The 20,507-nt window shown below is 36.2% G+C and overlaps 1 long non-coding RNA gene and 2 gene segments (V, D, J or C); 2 read left to right on the top strand and 1 right to left on the bottom strand.

Annotated features, from left to right (window-relative positions):
• LOC140333456 (Ig gamma-2C chain C region-like) overlaps positions 1–20,507 on the top strand; it is a 186,021-nt gene that overhangs the window by 78,350 nt on the left and 87,164 nt on the right.
• The window catches only part of LOC140333454 (Ig gamma-2C chain C region-like), a 134,894-nt gene that overhangs the window by 78,944 nt on the left and 35,443 nt on the right, over positions 1–20,507 (top strand).
• Positions 13,689–20,507, bottom strand: part of LOC140333476 (uncharacterized) — a 21,527-nt gene continuing 14,708 nt past the window's right edge. Inside the window, exons 2-3 of the long non-coding RNA XR_011921370.1 lie at positions 14,019–14,086; positions 13,689–13,861 (exon numbers count right to left, since the gene is read on the bottom strand). This is a non-coding gene — a long non-coding RNA (uncharacterized lncRNA). The remainder of the gene's footprint in view (positions 13,862–14,018; positions 14,087–20,507) is intronic.

The raw sequence follows: 20,507 nt of genomic DNA, 5'->3' as shown, positions 1-20,507 counted from the left end.
GCAAATTTTAAAAGACTAATTATACCCCATAAGTTATTATTTTTTAGAACCACCTTTAAAGCAATAATGAAGTAATCATTTTTGAATGTTTTTTTCAGTCACTCACATAATTGTGGAGAAATTTTGTCCCACTCTCTTTCTAACATTTTCTCAGTTTATCGAATTTTCAGGCATTCAGTTATGCACAGCTCTCCTAACACACAATATAGCATTTCATTCAGGTTGATGCCTGTACATTGACTGGGCCATTACAAAACCTTTACCCTGAAATAAACTAAAAACTAACCTAAAACAAAAAATCACACTTACCTTCAATCCCGAAGATCAGTCCATCCGTAAGAAGGTTCCTTCCATTGCGTCCTGCATTGTCCCGGTATACGTCTTCGGCCTGGCATAGAGGTAGCGCCATGTGCCTCCATCTTCTTCTCTCTTCTTTCACGTTATTCGTCTACGTCACCCAATCTCGCACTGTGCTGGCACAAGATTGGGTACCGTAGATTGAGGATATAACTTTTTTTCTCCTATTGATAACAGGCCTGCCGGGATGCATGACATTAGTTATCCAAGGAGGCTCTGCACTCCCATTCATTCTTGATCACCTTTTATGTAAAGTAAGAATTCTGAGTTTAGGTGCGCTTTAATTTTGTTCCACTATTCTGTTGTAAACTTGCTGGTGAGCTTGTGATTTTTGTCATGTTTTTGCCCAAGCTTTGGCAGTCACATTTGACTCTAGAATATTTTGGTAAACAGTGAGGTTCATGGTCACCTCAATGACTGCAAGGTGACTAGTGCTTTGTGACTGCAAAACAAGCCTAAAACATTACCCTTCTCTACTATGTTTGACAATTGGTATGAGGTGTTTGAGCTGATATGCTTTGTTTGGTTTTCACCAAATGTGGCACTGTGCATTATGGCTAAACTTCTTGTCGGTCCAAAGGACATTGGGACCAATTTATTAAAGCTCTCCAAGAGGATACAGTTTTCTCATTGACCCTGGGAGTTTTAAAGAAACCTGGAATTACATATTCTGACATTGGGATGAATTGTTGTGAAATGCATTCCTAGAAGTCTGGCAACTGTCTTGAATGTTTTCCAATAATTATTCTCACTGTGATGATGGTCTTTAAGTCCTTTGGAAATGGCCCTATAACTCTGCCCAGATTGATTTGCTGCAGAAATGGATTCTGTGATGTCGAGGAGTCATACACCTAAACGCTTTAGACAAGCAAACTGCTGAAACTGCTGAAACTGCCCTTACGCTTTTCTAGGTGTTGACACTGACTGTTGTAAGAATCATCTTCTGATCCTGCAACTAAACTTTTCCACAATCTGTCAAAAAGCACTTAACATGACAAGACATATTCCTCTCTATAGGCACAATTCACGAAGCCAACACATACAGAATATGTATGCATATTTTCAAAAAGTGTTTTTTTTTATGAAATGTAACAGTATACCATTGAAATACAAAAAATATATTACCAGTATACTAAGTATATTATTAATATACTAGTATATACTTGAACAGCTAGTTCAGCCAAATTAGTACATAAAGGTAAAAAAGGATGTATATACACAATAGTTGAATGCACAGTAAGGGAGCTACAGTTAGTGAACATGTAATTGGCTTGCCCAGTATTTTATAGAGGTACAATTTTAAATCAAAAGCCAATGTTAGAAAACAGGAGTGGACTACTGAATCTGTGTATGCATATGTATATCTGTCTGGGTGGGGGTAGGGGGAAATGGAAAGAATCTATGTTTTAAAGGAAGGCCTACAATCTAGGCATGATAGGTAATATGATATTTTGGTGAAATAGAAATCTATGTGTGTAATGACAAGTCATGTATTGAATGTATGATTACCAGCTGTATATCATGTGTTATTCCTGAAATAATGTTCCAGTAATTTGACATTGTCATCCCAATCATTCACAAAACTCCAGCTGTGCAGATATTAATATACAAATTAAGTGAGTTTCTATTTTTTTCAATCAGCGTCATTCAATTTCAGAATTTAGAACTGTGTGTTTCTGAAAAGAAAAACAAATGAGATGTGAAAAAATTATAGCAGGAAGTGGCATTTCTAAATGAGTTTAATGTTCTTTACACTCCTCAGCTGACAAGTACTAAGCCTATCGTGCATGCTAGTTCTATCACTCTTTATGAATATCTGTTTGACATAAGGTGCAGAATCATGATGGCATATGGTGAGCTTGAAAATATATATTCCATAGTATGTTAATAATGTTTTATTACCTAGATACATTATATCTATGAGCCATTAATACCATTGTCTAAGTAAAGTAAATGGATCAACCTTGGTCTTATTTTCTGTTTAATATTACATTTAGAAAACACAAATGAAAACAGACTACTCAGGAATGTACAGGAAGATAAGATTATGTTGAGACTTTGCTGTGATTTTGATGACAAAGTATGGGTATTTTTTAACCTAACATTATTTTGTTGTACAGTGGTCAAAGAAGAAAAAGAAGCTGATGAGCAGATATTTATCCAGAAGGAACAAATAACCTGATAGTAAAAGAACAACTTAATTGTGGTAAGTTTGGATTTTTTTACAGGGGGGATAGAGAATTATTTGTACTAGATTCTTCAGTTCAACAGATTCATTTTACTCAACTGTATTAGCAGGTATGAAATACATGTATATTTTAGCAATTTGAATTTACAGTAGATATAATGTGCTTTACATTTCAAGTGATAGTTTTTGTGGATCCAACAACTTATGTAAACTGGGTACAGGCATATTTTTAAAGCCATTTCTGAATACCTGTGGTGTACATTGGCCTTAAGGTAAAATATGAGGTTACAAGGTAGATAAATATATAATCTGACAGAACAGTATACCAATACAGGCAGACCTTACCATAGTTCTAATAAGCATGTATGTCAAGAAGGGGGTAAAGGGCTATAGGGAATATTACCATACCAGGCTATAGCTTACAGAAACAAGTACTAGAAAGAAGAATGCACTGGGAAGTGTACCATGGAAGGCTATAGGCTATACCTGCCTAAAATATAAACATGCATTGTCAACTAGGAAGTCAGAAACATATTGCAGATACAAAGCTTGTTGTTGATCTAGTATGGTAAGCTTTAACTTACTGGTGAAAACTGATGGTAAATATGTATTGCAAGCCAGAAAATAACAATACAGGTAGACCTTACTATAGATGTAATATGCAGGCTGTAATTTGCAGAGACCTGTACTGGTAGATAAGTAAGCACATAATATGATTATAGAATGAGTGCTCCAGCAGTAGCTTTCATATTATTTGTATCAGAGACTGGATGATGCCAAGAAGTAAAGAATTGTAAACCATGATTGTTACAAAAAAAATCCTTACTGTACGCATATAGTGGTACAAAATTAGTTGAAAAACAGCAATGGAATTCAGGATTAAGCAAGAAGATTTGCAAGATCCCGATTGGGAAAACTGTACATACAATGCTAACTGTAGTTATGGTATGGTAGGCTATAAGTAATAGATAGAAAAAAACATTTAAAACAAATCACAGGTAGTAAAGAGCATGGCAGGCCAGGTGGAACAAAAACAAGGGGTGAGAGAATTTATTTTAGCTATAGTAAGTTATAGCTTTCTGAAACAACTTCAGAAAAATTAGGATGGAGGTCAGAATCACAGGATTCTACCTTGCTATAGTCATTATGTGATAAAAAAATGTGATAAAATAGCTTTTTTAAATCAGTAACGACACAGTAGAATTCACAATACATCAACAACATGGTTTAAAAAGCTGTGTGTTACAGCTTACTGATTTACAGAAAACAAATCAGCTTCAGGTGTACCATGGAAGGCTATAGCTAACTGCTCCAAAAAGCTAGGATAGAAAGCAGAAACCTATTGCAGAAACAAAGCTTGTTGTAGAACTAGTATGGTAAACTGTAACTCACTGCTACAAATGTAGATAGTAAATATCCATTGCGGTATGTATAATGATACAGGTAGACCTTACTGAGGCAATAATCTGCAGAATAAATTTTACAGGTACAAGTAAGCATATGAGATGTATAGTAGGAGTGCTCTAGCAGTAGCTTTGATATTAACCTAATCAGGGACTGGTTGCTGCTAGCAAGTAAAGCATTGTAAGTCAGCATTGTAAAAAATACACGTCATGCATACAGCTTAGGGATGGAAACAGGATCAAGAATGGCTTTGGGTATTTTGTGGTATATTAGCTCATTTAAATCAGTATAGACGCAGTAGATTGCACCATAGGTGTAGTTTGAAAAGCTGTGTGCTATAGCTTATTAAAATAGATAACAAATCAGCTCCAGAAGAGAAGATCACAAATAAGAAAAAATATAAATACAAGGCTTTCTGTAGATATATCATGGCTGCCTATATACAAGAATATGCATTGTACACCAAGATAGAATAGGTTGATGTATGTAATTTCATGCTATAGTTTACAGTGACAAGCAAAGTAATGTGTTTCAGGTATGGATTAGCAGGCTATAGCCTACTGAAACAAGAACAAGCACAATAAATATGCTATAAACCAAGAAGGGATGGGACATGCACGCAGGGAATACTGAGGAATGTTATTTTGTTCAGACAAAAAAAAAAACAATTTACTACATGCTATAGCTATAGCTTATGTGGTACGCTGAATGTATGATTGAAAATCTTTAAAGCCAATTCATAGTTTGACCTGTTAGAGTGTGGTAATACATTACTTGTGCAATATGGGGCACAGCAGTTTATGGTGCATTTCACTCATTGGGGTAATGCTGTGGTTTTTAAAGTTAAATTAGTTCCTATACAAATTTTCTGCTGTCTAGTGCATTGATAGCTTATTCAATGTAATAGTTTACATTGACATAACCCAATAGACCGCAAATATGTGAATTGGATCTTAATTCTTTAGTTCTTTCTTAATTCTTTAAGAATTAATTTTAATTCTTAAGGTTTTAATATCTTGTGAATATTTAGGTAGAGTCAATCAAGAAGGTTGATTCATGCCTTCAGGTCAAGACACAAATGTTCCTACAATGTTATCCAGTCTGGCTTCAGGCAAGGATATTTTAAAAAGCATGATAATTCCAATAGTGGAGAGGAAAAACTACAGGAACTTTCCATTTAGGTCCTAAACAACAAAACTGAGCACAGTCTGTAGAGAAATAAAAGTTCAGTTATGGTTAATCCACCGATAACTGTCAATAGAGAAGCAATACCGGATACTTGCTTTGTTCACTTTGTTCGACTAGTCTGTGAATTGAAACATCATAAATAGTTACAAGCTTGTTGTAGAATTAGTATGGTAAACTAGTATGGATTAACACAGACAATATGCTGTAAACCAAGCAGTGATGGGAAATGCATGCAGGGAATACTGTATGAAGAATGTTAGTTTGTAACAAATAAATGTGCTGTAAACCAGGCCAGATATGAAAATTGTAGATCCATGGCTACATGCTATAGCTATAGCTTATTTGGTACATGGGATGTATTTCAGCACAAGCTATAGCTTACTGCCCAGAGAAAGTATGTATTGTATGCCAGGACAACAAAACATCCAGTTAAACGTAGCTTATTGTAGTTATGCCATGATAAAATATAGCTCACTTTAGCAAACACATGGCAATTTTGATTCCACAACAGTGTTGTAAACCAGGATACAACCTCAATCAAAGCCAGGGCTCCTGTACAGCATGGAAACATACCATATTTGTCCCATTTAAACTCCAGTATTCCTAAAAACATGTTAGTATAAAATAGAGTAGTATACAAGCAGCTGTAATAGCAGCTGTGCAGTAAAATTATTTTGGGGCTTTAAAAAGAGCAATCACAAATGGCTTGTCAATTTAGGATCACAGAGTGCTCCTTCATCTTCAAACAACAAGCAGCAATTGGACAGGATTAGTAGAAGTCCTTGAGATGGAGGTTATTTGATGATGGAATCATGGATGCAGTTAATATGTACATAGCATGACGAGGTATCACATTCTGGCATCAACAGTGAAATTAGACAGGAGTGGAATAATATAAATTAAGGAGCATACAGTATGTATATCTTGGCACAGAAGGAGAGGAAGCCAATCCCGCAGTGATAAGGTTGGAAAACACCACTAGTGTGGTTGACAAGTCAATAGTACATAACAGAAAAAGTGAAAGTCGTAAAGAGCCGCTATCTTTCCACTTTTTCTCTTATGTATATCTTGGCAACTTTAGCCCACCAAGATAAGAATGTAGAATTGTATGTCAAGATGGGGGTAAGTAGGGTTAGGGAAAACTACCATACCAGATTTTAGCCTACAGGTAGCTTTACAGGAAGTTAAGGAAATACACTGGGAACTACAGGTATACCATAGAAGGCTATAAGCCTATCCATGTATAAGAAACGTAAGCATGCATTGTCAACTAGGAAAACAGACACCTAATGGAGATACAAAGCTTATTGCAGAACTAGTACAGTAAGTTGTAACTAGACCCTGCAAACTGATGGTAAATACGCATTGCAAACTAGTGTATAACAATACAGGTAGACCTTACAGTAGGTTTAATATGAGAATTATAATTTTCAGGGACTGTACTGGTAAGCTAACTAAGCACATCAGACCTATAGTAGACATGGAGTAGCTTTGATATTAGCTGTATCAGGGACTGGTTACTGCCAGCAAATACAGGATTGTAAGCCAGCATTATTTTAAAAACCCACATGTCATGCTTACTTTAGGGATTCAAACTAAGCTTAGTGTAGCTATGGTATGATAGGCTGCAGGTTACTTGATAATTTGAACAAGCTCAAAAATAGAAAAACCTACTAAAGTGCAGGTAATTAAGGACATGGCAGGCCAGGTATACAAAACACCATGGGAGAGGGACCTAGTTTAGCCATACTGAGTTGTAGCTTTCTGGAACAAGCACAAGAGAATGATGATTGAAGTCAGAAACACAGGCTCCTGCCTTGCTATAGGTCTTTTGTGTTAGAATAGCTAGTTTATTCAGTATAGACATCGTAGGATGCCCTAAGGTCAATTCACATTTTGACCTGACTAAAAATAGGGTGATAACAAGTGATGTTGATGCAAAGAAGTTATAAGTGAGTGTAGGGTTTGTTTTTCCTCCCTGGGTGTCTTGTTAGCACGTTAATTTAGTGGCCGCCCGCTCAGAAAGTGCATAAAAATGAGAAAGAAAGAGAAAGCAGGGGTTTTCTTTGCGGCAAAACAAAATATATTGTATTGTATAAAACATCAATAAATTTCCAACATTTTTGGTTTACAAAGTACAAGGGTATATGTCTATTCCATTATATTCATGGGATTGTCAACCCTAAAGCTAGACAGGAAAGCTTCTAAAGTATAAGCGAAAAAGTACGGTTTCAAATCCGTATCTCTTTCCTTCTCATGTTAATGCAAAGAAGTTAGTGTCTCCGGTGCCAACCCCAGAAGGTATTTCAGAACAAATCAAGAAATGAAAGAAGGGGTTTTTGTGGCAAATGATAATAAAAAAAGTTTACTTACTTCAGTAAACACATACAATAAAGCAAAAACAAAATAAATGTCTGTACGAAGAAAGTAGTAGCAAAGTTGTTCAATAAACAATACAACATTAACACAGTTCAGGTGGACTTCGGCTCTATACAGTAAACAACTATTTCAGGGGCTAGTGAAGTACTTGACCCCCCAAAAAAATACCATAAACACAGATCAAGTCAGCTTTGGCTCTGTACAACAGGCAGCTAATTTGAGGATTCGTGGAGTTTTTTTGCCCCACAATATTGCTATACATGTTAAAATTTTGAACCGACCAGAAAACTGGCTGTAGACATTGAGCAACTAATAGTAGTTTTAGGGATTGATGTATCAATCCTAGGGTCCAGCAAGGATGTAGTGGGGTATCTGTGTGCGTATCACAAGGGTATAACCTGATGCCTTTCGCCTGCAGGGGGGGGGGGGGTAAATCTGGAACAATATAAAGCATTGACAATAAATTAGATAATGGTCAAGATGCTATATATCTGAAGATATATATACTTGGTCAGCAAATTGGTATGGTGATATATAACAAAATACAGTGATTAATTACAAAAACATTGTATATTTATAAAAATCATAAATATAAATAGATGTATGACCAATAATCCCAACTGTAAGGGAAATTGGTATCAGTTGGTATACATTTTACATAAGTCATTAAGAACAGTACTTATACATATTCAGAGTACATATAATACATATAGTGCTAAAAATGTTATCATAGACCATGTAACTATGAATATTCAGCTTAAAAATTTGTAAGATGGCAATAATAGTAAACTCATGTGTGTCCTTGTGGAGAATTGAAAAGCCTTCGTAAATGTGCACTTTGTTCTTGGAAATCCCCCCTAAAGAGCGAAGGGAGGGGGTTTGGTTGAACAGATGCATAAAGTGAAAAAGAGGTGAAGATGAAAGGGGGAGCTAAAATGAGGGAATAGAATAGAGGGATGATGGAAAAATGTAGGCAATGACCAGTTTAGGAGTCTTACCATGAACTCTGCCTGAAGGCATAGTGGAACATACAGGATAAAGTCAGAGAGGGAATAGATAGGCAAAGTGGAAGCATAGGAAGAGAAAAAAAGAAAAGAAAGGGAAATATTACCTGGAAGAGTCTGCTTCTAAGCACAAATGGATCACCAGGTAAGTATCAGCGGCATCCCCCATTATCTGAGGGGAGAATCAGAGTCAGAATCGATAACAGCCAATAGAGCTCTTCACCGATAACAGCCAATAGAGAATCAATACTGGTAGGATACTTGCCCCACTTTTGTTGACTTTAAAAACGTATAATCTGTCAATTGAATTATCATAAATAGTTACAAAAACAGGAAAGCACTTAGAAGAATGTACAATTCTGTGTTAATTGTGGGATTATCAATATGAGAATGTATTAAGACTGCAATAAATCACACAATCATCATAATTACTAATTCAGGAATGTTGCATTCCAGTTTTTGGATGCACGCTTACATACATTGCAGGCTAAAACTGTCTTTAGCCATTAGAAACTAATGATAACACAAACTAGGTTCAATAACCAAACATTAAACAAGAAGTTTAACACCCCCATATCACAAAGGGTAATCCTCATTATCTTTGCAATGTGTATAATGTTTGCTTTATGTAATTATCAAAAATAGAATTTGTCATCATTCAACTAATGGATTATTTTATTAATTCACAGCTCAACAACGTGCTCCGAATGTTTACCCTATAATACCCTGCTGTGACATTGAGTCTTCATTAACTAAAATCCCTATTGGTTGTTTGACTACCAACTACCTTCCTAGACCTGTAGAAGTCACCTGGAATTCAGGCGCCATAACAACCGGAATGAAAAATCTTCCATCAGTACTTACTGCAAATGGAAACTACATGTCAGCCAGTTTTCTGACTATTCCTGTATCTGATTTTAAAACTAACACTTACACATGTAATGTGCATCACAGGCCAACTTATACAAAAATCAACGTTGAAATATCAGGTAGGTGCAAAACATTTTTACAGCTATAGTGGTATTTTTTACAGTATTGGAGCTTGTCTTACAAACACAAGAAAGAAACTAAAGGTTTTCAGTTCAATTGATAAAAAAACAGGTTAGCATTCTACAACACTATAATTATACCATGTGCAAGTGTGTAACTAAAACTACAGTTATACAGTAAGATACTAAAGAGGTTCATGTTTTTTGGCAACATAGGAGTACACCTTAGTAGTAGATAGTAGATTAACACTTGAAGGGCACACTCCTCAGATACATCTGAAGAAGGAGGGTTATCATTAATATTATTAACTATTATTAAACTCCAATGTTTAACTTTTATTGATAAAGCATGAACATACTCCCCTCCCCTGTACAATTCATAATGATATAGCTTTACTGTATATCCTTTTGCTCTTATTCTTTGAGTTGTTATACAACCATCTATTTATATTTTATACAATGGAAATACAAATGTCAAAATTATTTTTGAAGCTCTCATTTACTTTGTGCCTAAGCAAAGACTATGCACTATTAGTAACTAGTTTTTTTGAAAAGAAATATTGTTCCTATACTTCTGTGTGCTTTGCCAAATATTACATTTATTCCAGCCATACTGTAAATGTTGCTGTTGTTTTTCCATTGCTCTTTTGTATTGCTGTTTGTACATTTTGGTCTATTCACTGGACCAAAAGGGCATAAATAAGAGAAGTTTATTGTTAGGGTTTATATATACTTTAAAAGAGAAATGTGTCATCTTTTATTGAATATTACACATGCAAAATATATTAAAACATAAAAAATATGGTCTTGTATTATATAATCTAAATTCTTTGAACACAAAAATAACTAATACAAAAATTCAGTTATTAACTTTGCAAATAAGCTATAACAGATTCATATTCTTCATGTATTTATTTATATTTAGACCAATGTGAAAAGACTTCACCAACCCCACCTAATGTAAAAGTTACACACGCATCTTGTGGTGAAACTGGTTCAGTTGATCTAATTTGTCTGATTGATGGATAATCTCCAGATGATATTAAAATACAGTGGCTTTTAAATGGAAATCCAACTTCTATCTCCCCAAAAAGTACTCGTTCATCCAAGGACAATGAAGGGCACTTTGAATCCAGAAGCCAAGTTTCTGTTCCCAAAGAGGACTGGAACTCCGGAGACACTTACACTTGTAAAGTGAGCCATCCCCCAAGTGACACTAAAACTGAAAATAGCATACGTAAATGTTCAGGTAAGAACATGATTTTCTGTTCATACAAACAAATAATTGTCATAATTGGGAGGCTTAAAAACACAGATAGATTGAGCTCATTATGAAAAAAAACTGTCCAAAAAAGTCCCATGTCAATATTTCTCCACAGCAGGCAAATTAAAGGTTTTATTTCTCAGCTGTCATGCCATGCTTCATTGGATTGTGAAGCAGTTCCTAAAGGATATTTCAATATAATAAAAATATAAATAGTTTTAATTATGGTATAGTATTCAAAATATTGTGTTTTGATAGCATCAAATGTATTATCATATAACTCCTTCTGTAGTAGAAAAGAACAGGACAGACCCATGCGTATAAAAATAAAATAGAAAAAATCTTTTCTGTGAATTTTCTAAGATATTCAACAAGTGACATGCAAAAACAAGGGTGTATACCATTGCAATCAACTGTACTTGTTATTTCTGTAGCATTGAAAGCATTTGAAAAGAAATGGATGGAAATGTGTTTGTCTCCCCAAGTGCCTGTAATAAACATCACAAAAAAGAATTACCAATGTTTCCTATGTAATGGGTAGGAGGTAATATCCAACATGGTTCATTGGTGAGTTCCAATAGATTGGTTATTAAAATAGAAACCTTCTTTATGAATATGTCAGGTCATTGCTTTTATTTTTTTACATATATTTTATTAATTGTGACTTTTATTTTTAGAGTCATCCACTTTCCATCCAAAGGTTGTCTTGCTTCCTCCATCCCCAAAAGACTTATTGATCACCAAGGAGGCAAAGCTTACCTGTGTGGTGTCAAAATTAACTTTTACAGACTCTTTAAACTTTAAGTGGAAGCGTGCTGATGGCAAAAGAACTCAGATATTCAGCTCTGAACCAAAGCAAGATTATGATGGCACATACAGTGTTACAAGCAGCTTGAGAGTTAATCCGTCTGACTGGCAGACTGGAAAGACCTTTTCCTGCATCGTTGAACACAGCGACCTTCCATCTCCCATAGAAAAATCAATTAGTCAAAGAGAGGGTATGCATTCATATATAGTTCAATTATTAGTTGGCACTAAAATGTCATATTAATTTTTTTTTTATTATTTGGTAAACAAAACCTTGCATGTGAATACAGGTAGTTCCTGGGTTACATACAAGATAAGGACTGTAGGTTTTTTCTTAAGTTGAATTTGTATGGAAGTCGGAACAAGTACACTATTTTAATAAATGCAATTAGGACACATGTTTGTCTTAACATAGTATTAGGCAGCATGGTATCCGCTACTGTAAAAAATTCTCACTGTGAGTTATTCACACACAAAGCAAAAAAAACAAAACATTATAAAGCCTAGACATTCATTAACTTCTAAATGCAAGTTGTACTTTAATATGTAAAAAAAAAAAAAAAAAAAAAACAATTGCAGAGTTTGTCTTGGTCATTAAAGAGTTACAAGATGTTGCAGAACAGGAAAAGATTTCTTCTGCAAGTCATGCAAACTGCCACCCTCCCTCTCATCAAGCCTCTGTCCTGTACATGAACAGACAGGGAAGCCCTGTTCATAACTAGGAGTCAGGTGTCCTTAACTCGGGGGCTAAGTGTATATCATAGTCATGATTTTTGGCAAGCAGATAGACTATGTGACTGATCTGCTGAAAAACATTTTTAGAGATCAGCAGGTGCAGGTAAGAATAGGCTCATATCTGCAGTAGGGAGATAAAACTTCTGTGCAATTCAGCAGTAGAGTGGACAGCAATATAACTTCCATGTTTAGTTTTATTAGATAGACACTTTAATAGATTTTAAAGACATTTAAAGGACTCATTTATATAATCTCATAAATATACATTGTACTAATAAAAATTATTTTATTCCAAACAGAACCAACAACAGAGCCCACAATTTATCTTTTCCCACCACCAGCTGCAGAACTGGCTAAGTTTGAGTTTGTAGGTATAACGTGTCTAATAAAAAGATTCACTCCCCAAAATGTATATGTGGAATGGAAGAAGAATGGTGTTGTCATTGATGAGGATCAGTACATAAAAACTGCACCCATACTGGATGAAGACACAGAAACCTATATCTTGTACAGTACACTCTTCATTGAAAAATCAGAATGGAACAGAGGAGCAACATATACCTGTGCATGCGCACTTGGTACAATAACTTCAGCCAACATAAAGAAAAACAGGGGTAAATGATTCTTGTGCACTAGTTTTTATATCTGAAGTACTTCTAGTGGCTTACTCTCCTTATAACCTTTTAAATTTTACTTTTAAATTTTACTCCCAATTTTATGATGTGTGGAACATCAAGCTTTAGTGTTTTAGTGTCTCAGAATGTTGTTTAACTAATGCAGCTTTTGCTTTTTGAATGTATTTATAAAGAACAGGGTCATGTAATTTGAGAGTAGATGAGAAGACGTGACATCATTGTAAAATGCACTAATAGCAATCACTACAAAAACTGCATTGTATTAACAGTGTTTATCCAATATTCCAACATGTTTTTGTGTGTTTTAATCCTAATACAGTATTATCTTGCATTTATTCCCTTTCCTCTGTTTCTGGTGTGTGGAACACTGGAATTAACTTTGTGTCATGCTTTTTGTCATGTGCTTATATCCCAATAAACTCTTGTATAACATTATGTTGCTAAACGCAATGTCTGCCTTTACTTACCTGGAGTCCTAATATACCATTATGAAATTATTGCTACAATTGGTGATGCATAAATTAAATTATTACAGTGATAACACTGGATATAAAATTTATAGCTGACGGGATCTGACAATACTGATCAGATTATTAATAACGCTTATTTAAAGCAAACTTTGAATTCCTTATTGCCCACATAATTATCCTACCCGCCCTTGTCTTGAAGTAAGGTCATCTATGTAGAAAACACAATTATCACAGTACAATAGTACTGGAACCAGCCATTATGCATGGTTAGGTCATATCCTGCACAGTAGGAGTGCTGAGTGAAAATATGTCTTATGTTTTGCTTACTATAAATTCATTTGTCAGACAGGGTCTTCCTGGGTTGTTTATTTATCAATCAGAAGGCAAAGCTTAAAGTGAGGGCAGGATGAGGCAATATGAAAGTCAGTTTCACCGGATAACCTAAAATGACAAAAAAATGAAAAAAAAAATATAAATATAATTACAAAAAATGTATTAAACATTCAGATGAACAAATGCCACATTATGCACATTTTATTGGCCAAAATAGGACAGAATATGAAACTTTACAATGAAGGCAGGTGTTTTTAATTTTTACCTCTTTTGTCTAAAGTGTTTGCCTAAAGTCCATGTTTCATGGTCTGGTCACCTTGATGAGGGGTAAATCTGTAAAGCAGAAAATCTGACCATCAGAAAACATTCACTGCAAAGGAGTCCCATGCAAATGGCAGTGATTGATTTACCACTTTAGTGACAACTTTAATACTAGAAGCAGTTAGGACTACACAATTGCATGTTTTAGTTCCTCAAAAATGTACATCAAGAAATATACTGTAGACCCAAGTGACGTTCCAGTATTTTTTAAGCAACCTTTTAAAAGCTAAAAAAAAAAAGAAAATGATTTCAAGCAAGATGATGCCTGTCTAAACTTTAACCTATTCACATGTGTAGGGCATCAGTTAATACCCTCCCCAAACTATGTTGCTAGTAAATACATATATACTAGTATATCCCAATTTGGGTTTGGGACAGGTTGTTCCTGGCCCTGCTCAACTAATAATATAATACCTGGAGACTCCATGGAGTACATTATCATATGGATATAATGAAAATTAAAACCATTTTCTGGCACACCTCTTTGGACTCACTAAACTGCAATCCTTGCCTTCTCTTTGAAGGATTCTGAGCTGCAACCTTTTTCTTGGCCCTGTGTTTGACTTATATCAGTTCCAAACACAGTAAAGATCTGATAGCCCTTCTGATATAACAGTCTTACACCAAGACAAAAGCAGCCAGATTCTCTTGATCCGTGCTAGGCATATGTCCTAGATAGCAATCAAAGCTAATACATATTGTTTGTTAAGTCCATCTGTAGAATAACCACCTAAATCCTAGGGTATACCAGTCTATATGTTCAGGGCACAAGACTGCTATATTTGGTAGTAGGGGGAATGCTGATGCTTAAGTAATAGAGCAACATTCTGTAAATGCTTCTCACAGATATATACATATATAAACCCTATACAAACCTAAAATAAGTAGTAAAAAGGAAACATATCATTATATGGGAAACAGATAAACGCATGTGACATTGGACATTATCTCATACTACTAAATGTTTTTCTAAGAGACATAAAAAACTAGTGGTGGTTTAATACAAAAATTGTACACATATCACAACACATGTGTAAGTACAATTGCATTATTAAAAATTAACTTGAGCTAGCACATGTAAGTCTCATGAATACTAGGCTATAGCTTAACACAAAGCACCCAACTTAACATCTGCCATCCATCTGCTGATTTAAAGAACATTGGTGGGCAGTGTAGGCCTTAGCATCAGAAGAAGACAGGACTTTATTCAAGGGTTTGTTATGTTGGCATTTCTTATAGTGACTCTGGATATGAAGGTTGCTGCTCATCATGTAATGCTTTAAATTGAATACAAATTAATTCATCTTTTATTATAAATAAGTTTGCCTGAATGAAGGAGTATTTACATCATGACAAATGTTTCCACTGCAGATCTCTCAGCTTTTCCTGTGTAGCTTAGACTAATAAACAATTACAAAAATAACCAGTTTTCCACAAACCCTTTCACTTTAGAGTACTTTATATGGGAAAACAGCATTGAGGATGACGAGGATAGTCTATGGTCAACAGCGGCCACATTCATCACCCTCTTTCTCCTGAGCTTCTTCTACAGCACAATTATCACAATTGTAAAGGTAAAAGAATTTCCACCTTAATAAATTAAGTAATTGGCCATAAATAAAACTGAGATGTAGTATTGGTTGCTAATAACCATGCAAAGGTGTTCTTTTTTCTTAAAGTGTATATGAAGGCATTTTTATTAATAAATAAAGTTGAAAAAATTTAGAACTTCTGGTAAATAAATTGCTGAATTCTAATTTCAACTCTTGAGCTCTAGGTGAGAGAACAGTGGTTGGCAATTCAGAAACCAACACAACTGGAAAGGATCCCCATCCTAGCTAAGTATAAAATAATCCTTGCAGAGACTGGGTGACCACATAGTGAGCAAAAGTGGGAATTATCAATTCCCCTGTGTGGATAGAAGACTATCTACTATGTACAGCAACAACTATAATGCAATATACTAAAGAAACATTCTAAGCAAAGTGCATTGAGGATTTCAGCAGTGGGGCATTGTAAAGTGGTCTTTAGCACTTTAAGCAGTCCTAAATATACAGAATAATGATATGATACGCATAAGTAAGCTAGAACAATTATTTCCCAAAAGACCAACGTAAAACAAATGCAATGTGGACCTCTATAACATACGTAGAATTTAAAGTCCTACTTTGTAATTAGGATATAGATGTTTTTATTCTTGTCTGTGCCCCCCATTGGGGGAGATACACTCTTTTTTTCCTAGTTACCATTATCACAAACAAAGAAAGCTAAATGAAAATCAGAGCAATTGGTTAGGAAAAATCCTTCCTTGGGACTAACTGTTTTAGGACGATTTCTGTCATGACTTTTTTTTGCCTTTATGCCATTTGCCTTTTTTGTCATTATGCCTCTAAGATTTCCTTTGTCTGGGTTGAGAGCAAGCCATCTAAAAAAAATACAGTGTTAATGTAAATATTGTGAGGGGTACAATAATTTAAGGTAACATATGGTGTATTGCTGACATTTTTGATGGCTGGAGATATTGATCCATATTATACCATGTTTCTTGTACTTGTAGGATATAACTTTCTGTTGTTGTTGTTTTTTTTTTATATAGGTAAAATGGTTCATTTCTAGGATTCTTCAGCTTGACAAAATTGACAAGAATTATATTACTGTACTGGAATCAGTTACTCAGTGAAGATTATCATCTGTTTCAAGATTTCAAATCAAGTGAACCTTAGTCAATGGAATGTTTTAAATACATACAGATTTTCCATGAAGCTATGTATTAAAAATGTGAACTATAGTGTATTTATACAGTTAGCGCAAAGAGCAGAGCTTCTGTCATTCCCACCATATGCTATGTATAAGTAAATTCACAATTTAGACATTTTTTAGGATAAGGTTTATATATATTTTGTACCTTGACTACATAATCATATCGTAGCTACGTAGTTAAAGCCATACAACATTCCTTGGCCAGACAGTACATAATGCATTTGACTAAAATGGATAAAAGGATGATACATTTGTAAGAATACTTTTAAAATACAAAATATGTTTTATCAATGTAATGTCCTGTCAGTAAAATGAGTAAATTATATATATTTAAACTAAATATGAATATGTATATTTTTCAGAAGTTAATGGCAGAAACAAAGGCCTATAACTAGTTCTGTACTAAATCGTTGTACATAGAAAGTAAGAATAAACAAAAAAAAACAAATGTTTAATAGATAACTGAAGCACTGAAGTAAATGTACTTTCCAGAATGTATTGGTCAAACCTGGAATTGATTTCTTAAAATCTATTGCTAATATATTTAATATTTGAAAAATGTTTTTAAACCTAAGCCAAATAAATCCATTCCAGGTTTTCTGGATCACTGAGGTTCACCTATTATTAATGCTATACTGAATTTATATAGCGCCATCATATTACACAGCACTATACAAAGTCCATAGTCATGTCATTAGCTGTCCCTCAGAGGAGCTTACAATCTATTGTCCCAGTCATATATCTTTAATACAGTCTAAGGTCAACTTTGGGGGGAAGCCAATTAACCTAACTGCATGTTTTTGGAATGTGGGAGGAAACCCATTGAAACACAGGGAGAACCTGCAAACTCCATGCAGATAGTGTCCTGTCTGAGACTTGAACCTGGCACCTAGTGCTGCAAAAAGCCAGAGTACTTACCTCTAAACCACCTTGCTGCCCCAATAGTCTATCTTCTCCGGTCTTGGGGAGCTTAAAGCAGACCTAGACTCAATGTTTTTAATTTACATAAATAAGGAGACAACCCTTTTATATTAAGGAAAAATCTTCTTTTTTTTTTAAGTGAAACACCCATTTAGGCACTTGCCCATTCTGTCATGATCGCTATGGAATGAATGGGAGCGCAGTGCCTCCTGGGATACATGTGCTCTGTCTGAACATGCCTAATCTTGGACATGCACAGAAGGGGAATTTTCCTTTAGTGCATGCACACTTTTTTCCTCTGTTCAGCGGGCAACATGATTTGATCTCACGTTTGCAAAGAAAACCAAAGATGATGGCGGCAAGTGCTTCCTCCGCACCAGAACAAAGAAGAATTCCAGGACCATTTTGAGGAAAGATCCAGTGTGATGAAGGGATCTGCAGGAATCATGTCCCCTGGTAGCATGCATATTCCAGCAGCGGCTGGATGTTTCTGGTCAAGTCAGTAATAGGTAAGTAAGGCGAGATGGATCAAGTGTCACAGATCCCTACAGGTCCAGGGGATCTGTGCCTCCTTCAGTGCCACCCACCTTTCAATCCCCTGCTGCCAGCACCAGCTCTGCTAAGGCATCATCTCCTCAGTTCCCTTTCTGGTCTAGGTCATGTGACTCCCAGTCAGCTGCTCCACTACCCCAGAGGACTAGAGTGTTTCACAGATGCGCTCCCCCTGCTGGTGGAGATGTGAATACCACCAACCTCTAGTCTCCAGGATCCCCTCTGGTGGTAGGACAGGATGCAGCAGGTCACATGGCTTTATTCATCACATAAAAGGAAGTTAAGGGCAACAGGAAGTTGCCTGAACAAGGAGTTCCTTTGGCTCTGCCTTTAGGTTCCTGTTGTTGATTTTTCTTGCTCCTGATCCTTTATGTATCGATCTCAGCTTGACCTTGACTACTCCTGATTGCTGCCTGCCCCAACCTCTGGCTTTGACCTTGACTACTCCTGATTGCTGCCTGCCCTGACCTCTGGCTTGCCTGACTACTCTCTGTTCCTCTTTTTGGTACCAGGTCATGTTTCTGCCTATCAGCATTCACCTGCCTGTGCGTGCACAGGGGCTGCAACCTGGCAGTTGGCTGCAGCGCAACACCTTCACCTCTAGAGGCTCTGGTAAAGACCAGGCGGCTGCTTAGACTCTGTGCACGCTCTGTGCGGCCTGTGCACATCTCTACCAATTGAGCTTGTGACTCTGGGGGTCCACCATCCTGCTGTGCAGCTACTGTGACACCAAGGGCTTGTGTCCAGTGCGAAACCATCTTATTGGATAGTACAGCTAGGCCATAGTGAGTCTGTTATGAGCCAAAGATGAGTAGGCACATTAATAAACTGGACAATTTTTGCTACATTTGTGGCAAATATACCCCGTGTGATCAACGCAAGAACTTAACCGGGAGGGCGAGATTTGGTTACAAGTAATACTTTGGATGTGAAATTGGAGATCCAGATAAAAACTGGGCACCTCATGTCTGCTGTCAGGTGTGTTACTTTGGCCTAACACAATGCTTGAATAGGAAAAGGAATACAATGCCTTTTGCTGTGCCTATTGTTTGGCGTAAGCCAAAGATCATAACTGCTACTTCTGAATGAGTAAAATTGCTGGGTTTTCAAAGAAGACTTATTAAAAAATCTTCTCTATCCTGTTTGTGAAGCCTGGGCCACAGAGAATCCAGTGCCAGTCCCTCCTACATCTGTTGTTACGGACGGTGAGATGTCGGATGAGGAACAGGAGGATGATGTTGATGTTAATGAATGTTATGAACCCCAATTTGAAGAGGGTAAGCCAGATTTTATAAGCCAGTCAGATTTAAATGATCTAGTAAGGGACCTGTCTTTGTCAAAAAAGAAGTCTGAACTGTTAGCCCCCAGATTAAAGGAGTGGAATTTGCTACAAAAAGGAACTACAACTTTACACTGGTTCAACAACAACTTCACAGGTTATTAAAGGCTGAAAAACAACATTTGCTTCTGTACCAACGTGAGTGGTCTGATGATGGAGTTAGGTTGCAAATACATACAAGAGCAGTGGAGATTGTTCATAGACTCTAGCAAAGCAGGTTTGAATGCTTTGTTGCTGCATAAGGTAACCAAAAACCTTCTGTTCCTCTTGCTCATGCCCAGAGAATGAAAGAGACATAAGAATTCATGGAGGTAATTTAAAAATTGATCAACTATGTAGAACACAAGTGGAATGTTGTTGGTGACCTGAAGGTGGTGGCACTCCTTCTTGGCCTGCAATTGGGATATACAAAATATATGTGCTTTCTGTGCCTGTGGAACAGTCTTGATGACAGCAACCATTACAAAGTGAAGGAATGGCCACCCATACCTGAACACACTGTTGGCCAGTACAACGTGACGCATAAATCACTCATTGATCCACAGAAATTTACCTTCCGCCACTTCATATTACCGCCCCTGGTGGTATTCCCAAATGTGTGGCTTGGGGTAAAATAAACATGCAAAAAGAGGTAACCCCAAGCCACACTCGAGGTAGCTAAAAACATTAAAAAAAACACACTTACTTTAACCCATCGGCGTCCCCCCGGCGTCCCCCCGGCGTCCTGCATGTGGGATCTCCTCCTTGGGTTGCATCCTTTTCCTCCAATCTTTAGCCAGCTAATGCAGTGATGTTCCCCAGGGTTTCCGGGTGATGTGTGTTTTTTTACTTATAGTTGATTAATAAATATTAGAGATTATA

The sequence above is a fragment of the Pyxicephalus adspersus genome, chromosome 6 (genome assembly GCF_032062135.1).
Source record: "Pyxicephalus adspersus chromosome 6, UCB_Pads_2.0, whole genome shotgun sequence".
Lineage (NCBI taxonomy): Eukaryota > Metazoa > Chordata > Amphibia > Anura > Pyxicephalidae > Pyxicephalus > Pyxicephalus adspersus.
This window is presented reverse-complemented; position numbering and strand designations above follow the sequence as displayed.